General features: G+C 37.5%; 5 non-coding genes across 5 annotated transcripts; all 5 read right to left on the bottom strand.

The window, feature by feature from the left end:
• Positions 1-2,262: 2,262 nt before the first annotated feature.
• LOC120035861 lies at positions 2,263-2,426 on the bottom strand. The gene has a single exon (XR_005474371.1). It is a non-coding gene; the product is annotated as a U1 spliceosomal RNA (small nuclear RNA).
• A 721-nt stretch (positions 2,427-3,147) lies between these two features.
• LOC120035852 lies at positions 3,148-3,266 on the bottom strand. Its single transcript, XR_005474362.1, has one exon. It is a non-coding gene; the product is annotated as a 5S ribosomal RNA (ribosomal RNA).
• Positions 3,267-3,932: 666 nt separating this feature from the next.
• On the bottom strand, positions 3,933-4,096 carry LOC120035860. Its single transcript, XR_005474370.1, has one exon. It is a non-coding gene; the product is annotated as a U1 spliceosomal RNA (small nuclear RNA).
• A 6,981-nt stretch (positions 4,097-11,077) lies between these two features.
• On the bottom strand, positions 11,078-11,241 carry LOC120035859. Its single transcript, XR_005474369.1, has one exon. It is a non-coding gene; the product is annotated as a U1 spliceosomal RNA (small nuclear RNA).
• A 7,020-nt stretch (positions 11,242-18,261) lies between these two features.
• Positions 18,262-18,425, bottom strand: LOC120035858. The gene has a single exon (XR_005474368.1). It is a non-coding gene; the product is annotated as a U1 spliceosomal RNA (small nuclear RNA).
• Positions 18,426-22,001: the final 3,576 nt, after the last annotated feature.

The following is a 22,001-nucleotide window of genomic DNA, read 5'->3' as shown; positions in this document are numbered from 1 at the left end:
TTCCATTGTTCTTAAACCATTCGCATTGATTGACATACAATTAACCATTCCAATAAATAATAATAAGAAAATATATTTTCTCATTTTCCTCTACCTTTTGTCATGTTTTCTTCCTTTTTCGTCCTTTTTCACCTCCAACGCCACTTTCCTCTTCCTGTAGCTTACCCTTGCTCTATCAATCTTTTCCATGTCTTCTGAATCTGAAATTGCCTCTAAATCCATCTCTTCCAACCAACTCGAATTCTTCTTTCCTGTGCCTGTTGTGCTGCTTGTATCCATTTGCGTCTCCTGTATAGTTGTCAGCATCCCACTCCCCTCCACTTCACCTCCTTCCGAAGCACCCACATAGCCCGAGGCCCCCCCCAAAAACTGTGAGTCCCCAGTGCCTCCACCCATCCCACTCCCGTCCTCCTCCTGAAAACTCCCTCTTCTTATCTCTGAATCCATACTGCCTCCTATTTCCTCCGTCTTCTGTTCCATCTTTTCCCCTCTTCTTTTCTCCGTCTCTCCTCCCTCCACCACGTCTTCTCCTCCATCGTCTTCTTCTACTCGGGGTGATACATCAGCCTCCACAAAAAGATCCTGGCTCCCCTCCTCATTCACAACCTCTCCACATTTGCACTCGTCAGCTCTCATGCGACATCCTTCGCAAAATGCCCTTTCCTTTCCACCTACACATTCTCTTGCATAATGCCCTTGCTTCCCGCACTTATAACATTTAAATTCAGGGCAGTCCTTCACAATATGCCCAGGCTGAATACAAAGCCTACAAACTCTGACCTGCTTATCATGCATGACTCTAAAGTACTCTCCACCTTCAAGCGTATCAAACTTTGTAGAGTACGGCAGTGATTTCACAGTATCAGTGAATTTGACTTTGCAGTATCTCGTGCCATCTGCTATATCCGTGCCTGGCCAAACTCTCCTCCTGATTTCAGAGACTGCTGATACACCCCAGCTACATAGCTTGCCCAATATAGCACTGTCTTCCATGTATACAGGCAGATTCATGAACGACACCACCACTTCCTTCACATTAATATCTCTCGCCAGTATCTTGGTGTCCTTTATTCGTATTCCATCCATTAGCCGTTCTTTTCCTTTTTCATTCCTCATCGTAACTTCATACTTCTTTTCTCCTTTCATTCGGCATCCCACCACCTCTCCACACACCTCCTTAATTGCTCTTAGTAGTTCCATTGTCGTCACTTTGTCTTCTCCTTCCAACTCAATTGCCACCGTGTATTCTTTTCCATATTTCATTCCTTCTTTATCTTCATTTTTCTTCCGTTGCGCATTTTCGTTGTCCTTTTCCATTCCGTTTGTCGTTGCCATGTTGTCCGTCATAATATATCAAAAAATGGGTCCAAAAAAGGCTCTCCCCCAAGCAGAAAACCTGCAAGGGGGAAGACTAACCAAACTTTAAACTATTCAACTGAAGAAAATAATAAATTATATTGCAAAAACCAATTAATTAACAAAAATAGCTCTCGAGCAAACACTCTCCAGCAAACACTCACTCACAGCTCAGACACTCGCACCTGTCGTCACTTCTCCAATCAGGATGGGCGTATTCAGGTAGGTAAGGCCGTAAGCGAAGGAACAACTCTTGGTACACCATATAGAGTCAAAGTGAGTCTGATAAACAGACATTGCATTTTCACCAATTAGATAAGCAGCTTGAACTTTGGGTCACTCAAAAAGGGGAAGAAATTACATATACTGTAGCCATCACTTTTTAGCACAGATAGTTGGATGAAATACAAACAAACCGTGCTAACATTTCAAAGCGAGGGCACATATTTCAGGCTTGTGGGAAAAAACGGACAAATACAATGACTTCTGACAAATACATCATTAGCAACAATTCCCCATGCAGCTAGCCTACTAGGCAGAATAAATACACAAAAGCTCTGAATGTTGAAAAACTATTGCATTGTTCTGGGCTAAGGAGGAGCGCATGTATGGACAATTTCATATTGTAAGCGTATGACACATCATGACTGGGGGTGGGGTTAGAGCGGCTTTTCAACTATCTCTTGATTGAAGTACCAGCGTGGCATAAATACCATGCTGCATTTCGCAACATGATGTTTCCACAAAATGCCAACAATGTTTGGCTACAAACAAATGTTTCCACCTTTTGATTAGTCCACCTTTCGATTGGTCCACAAAATCTCTTTGAAAACTGACTTCAAAGATCTCCATAAGCACAGTCAGATGACTAAAGTCAACCTCAAGGTTTATCATCAAACAAGACATCAGGGGAGAGCGCGAACGCAGTCCCCCACTACCATAAATTATGCAATCGAGATTTCCACATTTGGGAAATTCGCAGGGGTCAGCACAGCCAGAGTGCAATGGCTGAGCCTCGCCCTGGGTGAACCGCCTTCTTGATCACGGTAGCTCCCTTGCCAGGTAAGTATGACTTATACATATCGGTGGAGGGCAAGTCTCTCCAGTGCCAACATTTTCGTCTAACGGTAACCACTTTGTGTTCTGATAATATCACATCACTTCGACCTGCGTGAAATGCCGTTTAGGAATGCACTTGCAGACAGAGTGGTGAAAAAGTTGTTTATTTTGTTTACTAGATTATATCAGTGAACCACTAGATTCCCATCATGCAACACTGTAGAAAAAATCACCAATGACTTTTTAATATCTTAATTAACCTGTCTGATATCACAAATGTATGCGATATGACGAAATACAATCACATTCAGACACACACACACACACACACAGACAAATGCATGAAACCAATTGATTTATTATCGATAACATCTCACATTCTCTTGTGCTTTTGATTTACTCCGTAAAAGAAGGGTTGTAATTCCACCATGGAAAACACAGGGCCATCAGACATCAGTCCAGTTCCTCTCCTCACCAGCATTAATTCCTCTGATCATTTGAACAGGGCGAGGGAGCACAAAGCACACACAAGCTGCATTCAGTAACAATATTCTTATTTGTCTTATAAATAAAAGGCAGTTGCTCCCTGACAACACAAGGAACTTTGATCGTATTAAAAGGGCAGGGGAGACTAGCCCATATAAGCTGAATTTAGTCAATTCAGCATCAAACGCTTACTACAAGGCAGTGTTGCTGATTAAATAATGCAAGAGCACACCCTAGTGGACAAAATGCTTACAGCACCTGGTATTCCCAGGCAGTCTCCCATCCAAGTACTAACCAGGCCCGACCCTGCTTAGCTTCCGAGATCAGACGAGATCGGGTGTATTCAGGTAGGTAAGGCCGTAAGCGAAGGAACAACTCTTGGTACACCATATAGAGTCAAAGTGAGTCTGATAAACAGACATTGCATTTTCACCAATTAGATAAGCAGCTTGAACTTTGGGTCACTCAAAAAGGGGAAGAAATTACATATACTGTAGCCATCACTTTTTAGCACAGATAGTTGGATGAAATACAAACAAACCTTGCTAACATTTCAAAGCGAGGGCACATATTTCAGGCTTGTGGGAAAAAACGGACAAATACAATGACTTCTGACAAATACATCATTAGCAACAATTCCCCATGCAGCTAGCCTACTAGCCAGAATAAATACACAAAAGCTCTGAATGTTGAAAAACTATTGCATTGTTCTGGGCTAAGGAGGAGCGCATGTATGGACAATTTCATATTGTAAGCGTATGACACATCATGACTGGGGGTGGGGTTAGAGCGGCTTTTCAACTATCTCTTGATTGAAGTACCAGCGTGGCATAAATACCATGCTGCATTTCGCAACATGATGTTTCCACAAAATGCCAACAATGTTTGGCTACAAACAAATGTTTCCACCTTTTGATTAGTCCACCTTTCGATTGGTCCACAAAATCTCTTTGAAAACTGACTTCAAAGATCTCCATAAGCACAGTCAGATGACTAAAGTCAACCTCAAGGTTTATCATCAAACAAGACATCAGGGGAGAGCGCGAACGCAGTCCCCCACTACCATAAATTATGCAATCGAGATTTCCACATTTGGGAAATTCGCAGGGGTCAGCACAGCCAGAGTGCAATGGCTGAGCCTCGCCCTGGGTGAACCGCCTTCTTGATCACGGTAGCTCCCTTGCCAGGTAAGTATGACTTATACATATCGGTGGAGGGCAAGTCTCTCCAGTGCCAACATTTTCGTCTAACGGTAACCACTTTGTGTTCTGATAATATCACATCACTTCGACCTGCGTGAAATGCCGTTTAGGAATGCACTTGCAGACAGAGTGGTGAAAAAGTTGTTTATTTTGTTTACTAGATTATATCAGTGAACCACTAGATTCCCATCATGCAACACTGTAGAAAAAATCACCAATGACTTTTTAATATCTTAATTAACCTGTCTGATATCACAAATGTATGCGATATGACGAAATACAATCACATTCAGACACACACACACACACACACACAGACAAATGCATGAAACCAATTGATTTATTATCGATAACATCTCACATTCTCTTGTGCTTTTGATTTACTCCGTAAAAGAAGGGTTGTAATTCCACCATGGAAAACACAGGGCCATCAGACATCAGTCCAGTTCCTCTCCTCACCAGCATTAATTCCTCTGATCATTTGAACAGGGCGAGGGAGCACAAAGCACACACAAGCTGCATTCAGTAACAATATTCTTATTTGTCTTATAAATAAAAGGCAGTTGCTCCCTGACAACACAAGGAACTTTGATCGTATTAAAAGGGCAGGGGAGACTAGCCCATATAAGCTGAATTTAGTCAATTCAGCATCAAACGCTTACTACAAGGCAGTGTTGCTGATTAAATAATGCAAGAGCACACCCTAGTGGACAAAATGCTTACAGCACCTGGTATTCCCAGGCAGTCTCCCATCCAAGTACTAACCAGGCCCGACCCTGCTTAGCTTCCGAGATCAGACGAGATCGGGTGTATTTTTTTTTTTTTTCTCTTTTATTATGAAGAAACACATAACATTTACAACATTCAATCAACAATCAAAAGGTTGAACAATTCATCCTTTTACAAAATCAAAAAAAGAAAAGAAAATAAAACCTATTAGAAACACAATCATCCACCAAAACCAATTAATAATTAAAAACAAGTTTTCCATTCGACTCAATTTCAATAAAATTGCTCCCCCACACAAACAATTTTTCAAAATTACATCCACCATATTTATATATTACTTCTATATCTTTCTCTAACATACTTCTAAATAAAACCTCTACACTCACAATTTTCCCTTCATAATGTCCCAAATTCCTTCTTAGTCTTACAGCGTATCTGGCATGACTAAGAACAAAATTCATCAAATTAAAATTAATAACTTTGCTTTTCCCAGTTAAACCAAAAAGAAACAACCTCCTCCACTCAACCCCAGCAACAATCTCTTCTCCCCACTGTTGTACTAAAATCCCCTTTAAAAACTTATGAAACTCATCTAATCTACTACATTCAACAAAAAAGTGCATAAAATTTTCCACCCCCGTACCACAAATATCACATTCTCTTTTAATATCTCTATTTATTTGATGTAAAACCACGTTCGTAAAAATTCTATTATGTTTCATTTTAAAATCATTGTCTTCACATTCTATAGAATTATATTTTACATTTACATTCTTCCATATTGATTTTACATCTATATTTGCAAACACCCTAGACCACACTTTTTCCGAAGCAGGAGTTTTTATCTCTCTTAAAATACATTTTTCATAAACTTTTTTAACTTTCAAACCTGACAAATCATGCTTCTTCCCATTACCTTCATAATATAAAACCGGTAAACCCCTAGCTCTTGTTGCCACCTCTTTATTTATTAAAACACCCCACTCCCCAGGAAGACATCCTAATATTCTCTTATACATGTTCTCCACAGTAGTTCTACTTATTTCATCATTTTCTTCAACCACATTATCAAATATTGCCTGACTTGGAAGGAACCCCGGAATTACCTCATATAAGATGTCCCCAATCTGTCTCATCCCAGCCCTCATAAAATATTTACAAAACAACATCTTATTATTATACTGTATCTTGGGATTTAAAAAAATTGGCTGATTTAAAATATTGTCTAAAATGGTACACTCATAATAAATATTTGGTAAAAACTCCCCCCAAGCCTCAAACACTTCTCTATAAAACAAAGGTATATTACCTAACATTTCCTTTTTCATACACATCAATAAACCATTGTCCCCCATCCTCCCAACCTCCTGCAAATACTCCTTAAAAAATCTTTTCCATCCATAATCTAATTCCCCATATAAATATTTACGTACCATTTTGACTCTAATTGCTGTTTTCCTCACATTTAAATCCACCAACTTCAAGCCCCCCTCCTCATAACCTGCAATCAAAGTTTTAAAAGCTATTTTCACCCCCTTCCCTTCCCATAAAAAATCAACTACAATTTTATTCATTTCAGATAAAACCCATTCTGGCATATCCAAAACATTCATTACATAAATAAAAATTGACATCAACAATGAATTTATGACAATTACTTTCCCTTTTAATTTCAAAGACCTCCCCCTCCACATATTTACCACCTTCCTAACTTTGTTTATAACCCCACTCCATGTCATATCCCTAGCTTCCTGTTCCTTCACCCCTAAAAACACACCTAACACCTTAAAATAATCATTTACCATTTTAAAAGGAAAAATCTCCTCATTAATCTTCCCAACATACATTATTACTGACTTCTCCATATTCACTTTTGCTCCTGAGGCTTTCTCATATACTTTAAAACACTCCATCACCCTTTTAACACTTTCCTCATCTCTAACTGTTATTGTGGTATCGTCTGCATATTGATGAATTAAACTAAAACCTCCTTGCGGAGTCTCTACACAATTTATAAAATGATCTTTTTTAAGGTATGCCGCTAAGGGTTCTACCGATAAAACATACAGTAATGCTGATAAAGGGCACCCCTGTCTCACTGATCTCTCAAGAATAAAAGAATCTGTTAAAACCCCATTACATTTTACCCTACTTTTTGCCTTTCTATATAATAATTTTATCCATCCTATTATTCTATTTCCAAACCCATATTTTTCCAGTACCCTAAACATAAAATCATGTTCCACCCTGTCAAAAGCTTTATTAAAATCTATACTTAAAACAATTCCCCCTCTCTTATCGCTATTCATTTTATTTATCACATCTCTAAGTGTAATGATGGTATCAGCTATGTCTCTTCCAGGCACACTATAATTTTGTGTAGGTGCTATAATATCATTTAAAACCATCTTCATCCTATTCGCCAATATCTTAGCTAAAATCTTATAATCTGAATTTAATAAACTAATTGGCCTATAATTTTCTAATTTCATTTTGCTCCCCTTATTTTTATATAAAACCGATATCAGTCCTGTCACCATGGAGTCTGAAACAGTATTATTATCTTCCATATATTGATACACTTCCATTAAAATCGGTGCTAAAAAACTTTCATACATTTTGTAAAACTCTGCAATTAGTCCATCTACTCCAGGACTTTTATTTATTTGTAATCCCTTAATTGCATCTTTCACTTCATCCACTGTTATCTTCCTATCACATATTTGCTTTTCCTCAACACCAATTTGCACATCCACACTACCTAAAATCTCCTTTACACACTCTTCATCCACCTCCCCTTTCTTAAATAAATCCTTATAAAAATTCTGTACAGTTTCTAATATCTCAACATAATCATTTACCACTTCACCCTTTACATTTTCTATCTCACTAATATATGATTTCGTCTGTTTAGTTTTCTCTAAACCAAGAAAAAAAGACGTACATTTCTCCCCTTCTAAAACATACTTTGCCCTACTTCTAATAGATGCCCCCTTACATTTATCTATTTCACATTTGCTCAATTGTGCCTTTAAATCTAAAAACCTTTCAATATTATAAATAGGATCAATATCACATTTCCTCATTTCTTCATTCAATTTTGCTCTTAAATAATTTTCTTCTCTTGTCATCCTACTCCTTTTCTTCCTTGCATATCTAATACTAAAATCTTTTATTTTTTTCTTAACATTTTCCCACCACTGGCACTTATCATTCCCTTTTTGCTTATCCTCCATTTCATGTTCTATCAAAGATTTAAGTTGTATTCCATATTCCTCATCACCTAGATACCTTGCATTCATACACCACACTCCCCCCCCTTTCCCCTCCCTATCTAACCCCACCGAAAATGTTAACCCAGCATGATCACTAAAAGTTGTAAAAATATACTTAATATCCTTCATAAAATTCCTTAACCCTTCATTTACTAAAACCAGATCTATCCGTGTCTGTTTCAACTCCCCTAAAACCACCTGCCTTCTAGAAAATTCTCTCTTGTACGGATTCTCATCCCTCCATATATCAATCATTCCTTTTTCTATCATCATCTTCTTTAAAACCCCCCTAGATACATCACTTCTAAAAATAGCTCCTCTTGTCATATCCAGTCTATCCATTTTAACATTAAAATCCCCAACTACAATACAGTTTCCCTCACACCATTTTCCTATTTCTAAAAATAAATCTTTGCGCTCTATTTCAGTATTAGGCGCATAAATATTTATAATTCTAAAAACCCTACTCATATATTCAAAATCTACAATTAAAATCCTCCCATTATTATCATTATATATCTGTTTCACATTATCCACCACATCCTTCCTCAATAAAATAGCAACCCCACTTGAATTCCCCCTGCCATTGTTAACAAAAATAAAATCTCTCCATATTTTTTTTACTTCTAAAATACATACATTGTCCCAATGTGTTTCTTGCAGGCATAAAATATCCGAATTCTTCATTTTAACTATTCTTTGAAATTTTTCCATTGTTCTTAAACCATTCGCATTGATTGACATACAATTAACCATTCCAATAAATAATAATAAGAAAATATATTTTCTCATTTTCCTCTACCTTTTGTCATGTTTTCTTCCTTTTTCGTCCTTTTTCACCTCCAACGCCACTTTCCTCTTCCTGTAGCTTACCCTTGCTCTATCAATCTTTTCCATGTCTTCTGAATCTGAAATTGCCTCTAAATCCATCTCTTCCAACCAACTCGAATTCTTCTTTCCTGTGCCTGTTGTGCTGCTTGTATCCATTTGCGTCTCCTGTATAGTTGTCAGCATCCCACTCCCCTCCACTTCACCTCCTTCCGAAGCACCCACATAGCCCGAGGCCCCCCCCAAAAACTGTGAGTCCCCAGTGCCTCCACCCATCCCACTCCCGTCCTCCTCCTGAAAACTCCCTCTTCTTATCTCTGAATCCATACTGCCTCCTATTTCCTCCGTCTTCTGTTCCATCTTTTCCCCTCTTCTTTTCTCCGTCTCTCCTCCCTCCACCACGTCTTCTCCTCCATCGTCTTCTTCTACTCGGGGTGATACATCAGCCTCCACAAAAAGATCCTGGCTCCCCTCCTCATTCACAACCTCTCCACATTTGCACTCGTCAGCTCTCATGCGACATCCTTCGCAAAATGCCCTTTCCTTTCCACCTACACATTCTCTTGCATAATGCCCTTGCTTCCCGCACTTATAACATTTAAATTCAGGGCAGTCCTTCACAATATGCCCAGGCTGAATACAAAGCCTACAAACTCTGACCTGCTTATCATGCATGACTCTAAAGTACTCTCCACCTTCAAGCGTATCAAACTTTGTAGAGTACGGCAGTGATTTCACAGTATCAGTGAATTTGACTTTGCAGTATCTCGTGCCATCTGCTATATCCGTGCCTGGCCAAACTCTCCTCCTGATTTCAGAGACTGCTGATACACCCCAGCTACATAGCTTGCCCAATATAGCACTGTCTTCCATGTATACAGGCAGATTCATGAACGACACCACCACTTCCTTCACATTAATATCTCTCGCCAGTATCTTGGTGTCCTTTATTCGTATTCCATCCATTAGCCGTTCTTTTCCTTTTTCATTCCTCATCGTAACTTCATACTTCTTTTCTCCTTTCATTCGGCATCCCACCACCTCTCCACACACCTCCTTAATTGCTCTTAGTAGTTCCATTGTCGTCACTTTGTCTTCTCCTTCCAACTCAATTGCCACCGTGTATTCTTTTCCATATTTCATTCCTTCTTTATCTTCATTTTTCTTCCGTTGCGCATTTTCGTTGTCCTTTTCCATTCCGTTTGTCGTTGCCATGTTGTCCGTCATAATATATCAAAAAATGGGTCCAAAAAAGGCTCTCCCCCAAGCAGAAAACCTGCAAGGGGGAAGACTAACCAAACTTTAAACTATTCAACTGAAGAAAATAATAAATTATATTGCAAAAACCAATTAATTAACAAAAATAGCTCTCGAGCAAACACTCTCCAGCAAACACTCACTCACAGCTCAGACACTCGCACCTGTCGTCACTTCTCCAATCAGGATGGGCGTATTCAGGCTGGTATGGCCGTAAGCGAAGGAACAACTCTTGGTACACCATATAGAGTCAAAGTGAGTCTGATAAACAGACATTGCATTTTCACCAATTAGATAAGCAGCTTGAACTTTGGGTCACTCAAAAAGGGGAAGAAATTACATATACTGTAGCCATCACTTTTTAGCACAGATAGTTGGATGAAATACAAACAAACCTTGCTAACATTTCAAAGCGAGGGCACATATTTCAGGCTTGTGGGAAAAAACGGACAAATACAATGACTTCTGACAAATACATCATTAGCAACAATTCCCCATGCAGCTAGCCTACTAGCCAGAATAAATACACAAAAGCTCTGAATGTTGAAAAACTATTGCATTGTTCTGGGCTAAGGAGGAGCGCATGTATGGACAATTTCATATTGTAAGCGTATGACACATCATGACTGGGGGTGGGGTTAGAGCGGCTTTTCAACTATCTCTTGATTGAAGTACCAGCGTGGCATAAATACCATGCTGCATTTCGCAACATGATGTTTCCACAAAATGCCAACAATGTTTGGCTACAAACAAATGTTTCCACCTTTTGATTAGTCCACCTTTCGATTGGTCCACAAAATCTCTTTGAAAACTGACTTCAAAGATCTCCATAAGCACAGTCAGATGACTAAAGTCAACCTCAAGGTTTATCATCAAACAAGACATCAGGGGAGAGCGCGAACGCAGTCCCCCACTACCATAAATTATGCAATCGAGATTTCCACATTTGGGAAATTCGCAGGGGTCAGCACAGCCAGAGTGCAATGGCTGAGCCTCGCCCTGGGTGAACCGCCTTCTTGATCACGGTAGCTCCCTTGCCAGGTAAGTATGACTTATACATATCGGTGGAGGGCAAGTCTCTCCAGTGCCAACATTTTCGTCTAACGGTAACCACTTTGTGTTCTGATAATATCACATCACTTCGACCTGCGTGAAATGCCGTTTAGGAATGCACTTGCAGACAGAGTGGTGAAAAAGTTGTTTATTTTGTTTACTAGATTATATCAGTGAACCACTAGATTCCCATCATGCAACACTGTAGAAAAAATCACCAATGACTTTTTAATATCTTAATTAACCTGTCTGATATCACAAATGTATGCGATATGACGAAATACAATCACATTCAGACACACACACACACACACACAGACAAATGCATGAAACCAATTGATTTATTATCGATAACATCTCACATTCTCTTGTGCTTTTGATTTACTCCGTAAAAGAAGGGTTGTAATTCCACCATGGAAAACACAGGGCCATCAGACATCAGTCCAGTTCCTCTCCTCACCAGCATTAATTCCTCTGATCATTTGAACAGGGCGAGGGAGCACAAAGCACACACAAGCTGCATTCAGTAACAATATTCTTATTTGTCTTATAAATAAAAGGCAGTTGCTCCCTGACAACACAAGGAACTTTGATCGTATTAAAAGGGCAGGGGAGACTAGCCCATATAAGCTGAATTTAGTCAATTCAGCATCAAACGCTTACTACAAGGCAGTGTTGCTGATTAAATAATGCAAGAGCACACCCTAGTGGACAAAATGCTTACAGCACCTGGTATTCCCAGGCAGTCTCCCATCCAAGTACTAACCAGGCCCGACCCTGCTTAGCTTCCGAGATCAGACGAGATCGGGTGTATTTTTTTTTTTTTATCTTTTATTATGAAAAAACACATAATATTTACAACATTCAATCAATAATAAAAAAGGATGAACAATTCATCCTTTTACAAAATCAAAAAATAAAAATAAATAAAATAAAACCTATTAAAAAACACAATCATCCACTAAATCCACTTAATAATGAAATACAAGTTTCCCATTTGACAGAATTTCAATAAAAGTACTCCCCCACACAAACAATTTTTCAAAATTTCCTCCACCGTATCTATATATTATCTCTATATCTCTCTCTAATATGCTCCTAAAAAAACCTTCCACACTCACAATTTTCCCTTCATAATGACCTAAATTTCCTTCTTAATCTTATCGCATATCTAGCATGACTTAGTATAAAATTCACCAAATTAAAATTTAAAACTTTACTTTTCCCATTTACACCAAAAAGAAACAACCTCCTCCACTCCACCCCAGTAAAAATCTCTTCTCCCCAATGTTTTACTAAAAGCCCTTTTAAAAACTCGTGAAAGTCTTTCAACCTACTACATTCAATAAAAAAGTGCATCAAATTTTCCACCCCCGTACCACAAATATCGCATTCTCTTTTAATATCCCTATTTATTTGATGCAAAACCACATTTGTAAAAATCCTATTATGTTTCAATTTAAAATCATTGTCTTCACATTCTATAAAATTATATTTTACATTTACATTCTTCCATATTGATTTTACATCCATGTTTGGAAACACCCTAGACCACACTTTCTCCGCAGCAGGACTTTTTATCTCTTTTAAAATACATTTTCTATAAACCATTTTAACTTTTAGCCCTGATAAATCATGTTTCTCCCCATTACTTTCATAATATAAAACTGGTAAAGCCCTAGATCTTTTGACCACCTCTTTGTTTATTAAAATCACCCACTCCCCGGGAATACATCCTAATATTTTCTTGTACATATTCTCCACAGTAGTTTTACTTATTTCTTCATCTACTTCAACCACATTGTCATATATAGCCTGAAATGGAAGAAACCCAGGAATTACCTCATATGCTATGTCACCTATCTGCCTCATCCCAGCCCTCATAAAATATTTACAAAACAACATCATATTATTGCACTTTATCTTTGGATTTAAAAATATCGGCTGATTTAAAATATTTTCTAAACTGGTACATTCATAATAAATATTTGGTAAAAACCGCCCCCAAGCCTCAAACACTTCTCTGTAAAACAAAGGTATATTACCTAACATTTCCTTCTTCATACTCATCAATAAACCATTGTCCCCCATCCTCCCAACCTCCTGCAAATACTCTTTAAAAAACCTTTTCCACCCATAATCCAATTCACCAAATAAATATTTCCGTACCATTTTTACTCTAATTGCTGTTTTCCTTACACTTAAATCTACCAACTTCAAACCCCCCTCCTCATAACCTGCAATCAAAGTTTTAAAAGCTATTCTCACCCCCTTCCCTTCCCATAAAAAATCAACTACAATTTTATTCATTTCAGATAAAACCCATTCTGGCATATCCAAAACATTCATTACATAAATAAATATTGACATCAACAATGAATTTATGACAATTACTTTCCCTTTTAATTTCAAAGACCTCCCCCTCCACATATTTACCACCTTTCTAACTTTATTTATTACACCACTCCATGTCAAATCCCTAGCTTCCATTTCTTTCACCCCTAAAAACACTCCTAATACCTTAAAATAATCTTTAACCACTTTAAAAGGAAAATTCCCCTCATTAATCTTCCCAATATACATTACTACTGACTTCTCCATGTTAACCTTTGCACCCGATGCTTGTCCATATACTTTAAAACACTCCATCACCCTTTTTACACTACCCTCATCTCTAACTGTTATAGTGGTATCATCTGCGTATTGATGTATCAAACTAAAACCTCCTTGCGGAGTCTCTACACAATTTATAAGATTATCTCTTTTAAGAAATGCTGCTAAAGGTTCTACCGATAAAACGAATAATAAAGCTGATAAAGGACACCCCTGTCTCACAGATCTCTCAAGAATAAAAGAATCGGTTAAAACCCCATTACATTTCACCCTACTTTTTGCCTTCTTATATAATAATTTTATCCATCCTATTATTCTATTACCAAAACCATATTTATCCATTACCCTAAACATAAAATCATGTTCCACCCTATCAAAAGCTTTATTTAAATCTATGCTTAAAACAATTCCCCCCATCTTATCATGATTCATTTTATTTATCACATCTCTAATTGTATTAATTGTATCCGCAATATCTCTACCAGGCACACTATAATTCTGTGTAGGTGCTATAATATCATTTAAAACTTGCTTCATTCTATTTGCCAGTATCTTTGCTAAAATCTTATAATCCGAATTTAATAAACTAATTGGCCTATAATTCTCCAATTTTAATTTACTCCCCTTATTTTTATATAAAATCGTTATCAGTCCTGTCACCATAGATTCAGAAATACTATCATTATCCTCCATATATTGATAAACTTCCAATAAAATAGGTGCTAAAAAACTGGCATATATTTTATAAAACTCTGCAATTATTCCATCTACTCCAGGACTCTTATTTACTTGTAAACCCTTAATCGCATCTTTAACTTCAGTCAATGTTATCTTCCCATCACACATTTGTTTATCCTCTACATTAATTTGCACATCCACACTATCCAATATCTCCTTTACACACCCCTCATCCACCTCCCCTTTCTTAAATAAATCCTTATAAAAATTCTGCACTGTTTCTAAAACCTCTACATAATCATTGACAACTTCACCCTTTATATTTTCGATCTCTCTAATATATGTTCTCCTCTGTTTATTCTTCTCTAAACCAAGAAAAAATGAAGTACATTTCTCCCCCTCCAAAACATACTTTGCCTTACTTCTTATAATTGCACCCTTACACTTATCTATTTCATATTTAGTCAATTGTGCTTTTAATTCCAAAAACTTTCCTATATTATAATTAGGTTCACTGTCACACTTCCTCATTTCTTTATCCAATTTAGCCCTCAACTCATTTTCTTCTCTTTTCATCCTACCTCTCTTTTTCCTTGCATATCCTATACTAAAAACTTTTATTTTTTCCTTAACCTTATCCCACCATGAACACTTATCATTCTCTTTCTGCTTATCCTCCATTTCACATGCTATCAAAGATTTAAGTTGTTTCCCATATTCCTCATCTCCCAAATACCCTGCATTCATACACCATATTCCACCCCCTGTTCTTTCCTTATCTAATCCCACTGAAAATGTTAAACCTGCATGATCACTAAAAGTTGTAAAAACATACTTAATATCTTTCATAAAATTCCTTAAACCTTCTTTTACTAAAACCAGATCTATCCTCGTTTGTTTCAAATCCCCTAAAACCACCTGCCTTCTAGAAAATTCTCTTTTTTCTGGATTTTCCTCTCTCCATATATCAATTATTCCTTTTTCTAACATCATCTTCTTTAAAACCCCCCTAGATACATCACTTCTAAAAATAGCTCCTCTTGTCATATCCAGTCTATCCATTTTAACATTAAAATCCCCAACTACAATACAGTTTCCCTCACACCATTTCCCTATTTCTAAAAATAAATCTTTGCGCTCTATTTCAGTATTAGGCGCATAAATATTTATAATTCTAAAAACCATACTCATATATTCAAAATCTACAATTAAAATCCTCCCATTATTATCATTATATATCTGTTTCACATTATCCACCACATCCCTCCTCAATAAAATAGCAACCCCACTTGAATTCCCTCTGCCGTTGTTTACATAAATAAAATCCCTCCATATTTTTTTAACTTCTAAAACACATACATTATCCCAGTGCGTCTCTTGAATACATAAAATATCTGACTTCTTCATTTTTATTATTCTATTAAATTTTCCCATTGTCCTCAATCCATTTGCATTTATTGACATTATATTTACCATTCTAATAAATAATAAAATGATAAAATATAATTTCATTTTCCTCTACCTGTTATCCAGTTTCTTTCCTCTTCCACCCTTTCTCTCCCCCTCTTCCCGCCGCTTTCCTCTTCCTGTATCCTTCCCTCGTTCTTTCAATCTTTTCTCCATCCTCCGTATCCGATATCTCTTCCAAGTCCATGTTTTCCAGCCAACTCACCCTCTTGACATCCACATCCGTTGTGCTCCCCGTATTCATCTCCGTTTCTTGTATAGTCGTTGTGCTCCCCGTGCTCATCACCGTCTCTGGTATTGTCATCAACTCCATAACCCCCTCCATTTCTTCACCCCCCGAGCTACTTGTTAGTGCTGTGCCTTCCCCCAAAACCTGTGAGTCCCCCGTGCTTCCCCCCATTCCACTCCCCCCCTCCTCCTGAAAACTCCCTCTTCTTACTTCTGAGTCCATACTGCTCCCAATTTCATTTATCTTCTGGTCCTTCTTCCTTCTTCCTTCCTCCGTCTCTCCACCCTCCACCACGTCCTCTCCTCCATCTTCTTCTCCTTCTTTCGACAATACAACTGCTTCCTCGAATAGTGTTTGACTCCCCTCTCCAGCCCTAACCTCTCCACAGTTGCACTCCGCCACTCTCTTTCTGCATCCACCACAAAAATTCCTTTCCTTCTCTCCATCACATTCCCTCGCATAGTGTCCTTGATTGCCACACTTAAAACACTTAAATTCCGGGCAGTCTTTAACTATGTGCCCGGGTTGAATACACATACGACACACTCTGACCTGTTTGTCATGGATGACTCTGAAATATTCTGCTCCCTCCAACGTCTCAATTCTTGTAGAATAAGGTAATGATGTCACTTTTTCTGTGAACTTGACCTTGCAGAAACGTGTCCCGTCAACCACCTCTGTTCCTGGCCAAACTCTCCTCCTTATCTCCGAGACAGCCGCCACTCCCCAGCTACTCAGCTTGCCCAGTATCACACCAGTCTTCTACATATACTGGGAGATTCATGAACGACACCACCACTTCCTTCACATTAATATCTCTCGCCAGAATCTTTGTATCCTTTATTCTTAATCCATCCATTAGACGTTCTTTTCCTTTTTCATTTCTCATCGTAATTTCGTACTTCTTCTCCCCTTTCATTCGGCATCCCACCACCTCTCCACACACCTCCTTAATTGCTCTTAGTAGTTCCATTGTCGTCACCTTGTCTTCTCCTTCCAACTCAATTGCCACCGTGTATTCCTTGCCATATTTCATTTCTTCTTTATCTTCATTTTTCTTCCGTTGCGCCTTTTCGTTGTCTTTGTCCATTCCGTTTGTCTTTTCCATGTTGTCCGTCATAGTAAAAAAATGAATCCAAAAAACTCTCCCCCAAGCAGAAAAACTGCAAGGGGGAAGACTAACCAAACTTAAAACTATTCAACTGAAGAAAATAATAAATTATATTGCAAAAACCAATTAATTAACAAAAATAGCTCTCGAGCAAACACTCTCCAGCAAACACTCACTCACAGCTCAGACACTCGCACCTGTCGTCACTTCTCCAATCAGGAAATGCGCATTCAGGCTGGTATGGCCGTAAGCGAAGGAACAACTCTTGGTACACCATATAGAGTCAAAGTGAGTCTGATAAACAGACATTGCATTTTCACCAATTAGATAAGCAGCTTGAACTTTGGGTCACTCAAAAAGGGGAAGAAATTACATATACTGTAGCCATCACTTTTTAGCACAGATAGTTGGATGAAATACAAACAAACCTTGCTAACATTTCAAAGCGAGGGCACATATTTCAGGCTTGTGGGAAAAAACGGACAAATACAATGACTTCTGACAAATACATCATTAGCAACAATTCCCCATGCAGCTAGCCTACTAGCCAGAATAAATACACAAAAGCTCTGAATGTTGAAAAACTATTGCATTGTTCTGGGCTAAGGAGGAGCGCATGTATGGACAATTTCATATTGTAAGCGTATGACACATCATGACTGGGGGTGGGGTTAGAGCGGCTTTTCAACTATCTCTTGATTGAAGTACCAGCGTGGCATAAATACCATGCTGCATTTCGCAACATGATGTTTCCACAAAATGCCAACAATGTTTGGCTACAAACAAATGTTTCCACCTTTTGATTAGTCCACCTTTCGATTGGTCCACAAAATCTCTTTGAAAACTGACTTCAAAGATCTCCATAAGCACAGTCAGATGACTAAAGTCAACCTCAAGGTTTATCATCAAACAAGACATCAGGGGAGAGCGCGAACGCAGTCCCCCACTACCATAAATTATGCAATCGAGATTTCCACATTTGGGAAATTCGCAGGGGTCAGCACAGCCAGAGTGCAATGGCTGAGCCTCGCCCTGGGTGAACCGCCTTCTTGATCACGGTAGCTCCCTTGCCAGGTAAGTATGACTTATACATATCGGTGGAGGGCAAGTCTCTCCAGTGCCAACATTTTCGTCTAACGGTAACCACTTTGTGTTCTGATAATATCACATCACTTCGACCTGCGTGAAATGCCGTTTAGGAATGCACTTGCAGACAGAGTGGTGAAAAAGTTGTTTATTTTGTTTACTAGATTATATCAGTGAACCACTAGATTCCCATCATGCAACACTGTAGAAAAAATCACCAATGACTTTTTAATATCTTAATTAACCTGTCTGATATCACAAATGTATGCGATATGACGAAATACAATCACATTCAGACACACACACACACACACACAGACAAATGCATGAAACCAATTGATTTATTATCGATAACATCTCACATTCTCTTGTGCTTTTGATTTACTCCGTAAAAGAAGGGTTGTAATTCCACCATGGAAAACACAGGGCCATCAGACATCAGTCCAGTTCCTCTCCTCACCAGCATTAATTCCTCTGATCATTTGAACAGGGCGAGGGAGCACAAAGCACACACAAGCTGCATTCAGTAACAATATTCTTATTTGTCTTATAAATAAAAGGCAGTTGCTCCCTGACAACACAAGGAACTTTGATCGTATTAAAAGGGCAGGGGAGACTAGCCCATATAAGCTGAATTTAGTCAATTCAGCATCAAACGCTTACTACAAGGCAGTGTTGCTGATTAAATAATGCAAGAGCACACCCTAGTGGACAAAATGCTTACAGCACCTGGTATTCCCAGGCAGTCTCCCATCCAAGTACTAACCAGGCCCGACCCTGCTTAGCTTCCGAGATCAGACGAGATCGGGTGTATTTTTTTTTTTTTATCTTTTATTATGAAGAAACACATAACATTTACAACATTCAATCAACAATCAAAAGGTTGAACAATTCATCCTTTTACAAAATCAAAAAAAGAAAAGAAAATAAAACCTATTAGAAACACAATCATCCACCAAAACCAATTAATAATTAAAAACAAGTTTTCCATTCGACCCAATTTCAATAAAATTGCTCCCCCACACAAACAATTTTTCAAAATTACATCCACCATATTTATATATTACTTCTATATCTTTCTCTAACATACTTCTAAATAAAACCTCTACACTCACAATTTTCCCTTCATAATGTCCCAAATTCCTTCTTAGTCTTACAGCGTATCTGGCATGACTAAGAACAAAATTCATCAAATTAAAATTAATAACTTTGCTTTTCCCAGTTAAACCAAAAAGAAACAACCTCCTCCACTCAACCCCAGCAACAATCTCTTCTCCCCACTGTTGTACTAAAATCCCCTTTAAAAACTTATGAAACTCATCTAATCTACTACATTCAACAAAAAAGTGCATAAAATTTTCCACCCCCGTACCACAAATATCACATTCTCTTTTAATATCTCTATTTATTTGATGTAAAACCACGTTCGTAAAAATTCTATTATGTTTCATTTTAAAATCATTGTCTTCACATTCTATAGAATTATATTTTACATTTACATTCTTCCATATTGATTTTACATCTATATTTGCAAACACCCTAGACCACACTTTTTCCGAAGCAGGAGTTTTTATCTCTCTTAAAATACATTTTTCATAAACTTTTTTAACTTTCAAACCTGACAAATCATGCTTCTTCCCATTACCTTCATAATATAAAACCGGTAAACCCCTAGCTCTTGTTGCCACCTCTTTATTTATTAAAACACCCCACTCCCCAGGAAGACATCCTAATATTCTCTTATACATGTTCTCCACAGTAGTTCTACTTATTTCATCATTTTCTTCAACCACATTATCAAATATTGCCTGACTTGGAAGGAACCCCGGAATTACCTCATATAAGATGTCCCCAATCTGTCTCATCCCAGCCCTCATAAAATATTTACAAAACAACATCTTATTATTATACTGTATCTTGGGATTTAAAAAAATTGGCTGATTTAAAATATTGTCTAAAATGGTACACTCATAATAAATATTTGGTAAAAACCTCCCCCAAGCCTCAAACACTTCTCTATAAAACAAAGGTATATTACCTAACATTTCCTTTTTCATACACATCAATAAACCATTGTCCCCCATCCTCCCAACCTCCTGCAAATACTCCTTAAAAAATCTTTTCCATCCATAATCTAATTCCCCATATAAATATTTACGTACCATTTTGACTCTAATTGCTGTTTTCCTCACATTTAAATCCACCAACTTCAAGCCCCCCTCCTCATAACCTGCAATCAAAGTTTTAAAAGCTATTTTCACCCCCTTCCCTTCCCATAAAAAATCAACTACAATTTTATTCATTTCAGATAAAACCCATTCTGGCATATCCAAAACATTCATTACATAAATAAAATTGACATCAACAATGAATTTATGACAATTACTTTCCCTTTTAATTTCAAAGACCTCCCCCTCCACATATTTACCACCTTCCTAACTTTGTTTATAACCCCACTCCATGTCATATCCCTAGCTTCCTGTTCCTTCACCCCTAAAAACACACCTAACACCTTAAAATAATCATTTACCATTTTAAAAGGAAAAATCTCCTCATTAATCTTCCCAACATACATTATTACTGACTTCTCCATATTCACTTTTGCTCCTGAGGCTTTCTCATATACTTTAAAACACTCCATCACCCTTTTAACACTTTCCTCATCTCTAACTGTTATTGTGGTATCGTCTGCATATTGATGAATTAAACTAAAACCTCCTTGCGGAGTCTCTACACAATTTATAAAATGATCTTTTTTAAGGTATGCCGCTAAGGGTTCTACCGATAAAACATACAGTAATGCTGATAAAGGGCACCCCTGTCTCACTGATCTCTCAAGAATAAAAGAATCTGTTAAAACCCCATTACATTTTACCCTACTTTTTGCCTTTCTATATAATAATTTTATCCATCCTATTATTCTATTTCCAAACCCATATTTTTCCAGTACCCTAAACATAAAATCATGTTCCACCCTGTCAAAAGCTTTATTAAAATCTATACTTAAAACAATTCCCCCCATCTTATCATGATTCATTTTATTTATCACATCTCTAATTGTATTAATTGTATCCGCAATATCTCTACCAGGCACACTATAATTCTGTGTAGGTGCTATAATATCATTTAAAACTTGCTTCATTCTATTTGCCAGTATCTTTGCTAAAATCTTATAATCCGAATTTAATAAACTAATTGGCCTATAATTCTCCAATTTTAATTTACTCCCCTTATTTTTATATAAAATCGTTATCAGTCCTGTCACCATAGATTCAGAAATACTATCATTATCCTCCATATATTGATAAACTTCCAATAAAATAGGTGCTAAAAAACTGGCATATATTTTATAAAACTCTGCAATTATTCCATCTACTCCAGGACTCTTATTTACTTGTAAACCCTTAATCGCATCTTTAACTTCAGTCAATGTTATCTTCCCATCACACATTTGTTTATCCTCTACATTAATTTGCACATCCACACTATCCAATATCTCCTTTACACACCCCTCATCCACCTCCCCTTTCTTAAATAAATCCTTATAAAAATTCTGTACAGTTTCTAATATC

The sequence above is a fragment of the Salvelinus namaycush genome, unplaced genomic scaffold (genome assembly GCF_016432855.1).
Source record: "Salvelinus namaycush isolate Seneca unplaced genomic scaffold, SaNama_1.0 Scaffold1116, whole genome shotgun sequence".
In the NCBI taxonomy this organism is placed as follows: Eukaryota; Metazoa; Chordata; class Actinopteri; order Salmoniformes; family Salmonidae; genus Salvelinus; species Salvelinus namaycush.
Note: the sequence above shows the minus strand (reverse complement) of the source record. Positions and strands in the feature narration are given on the sequence as shown.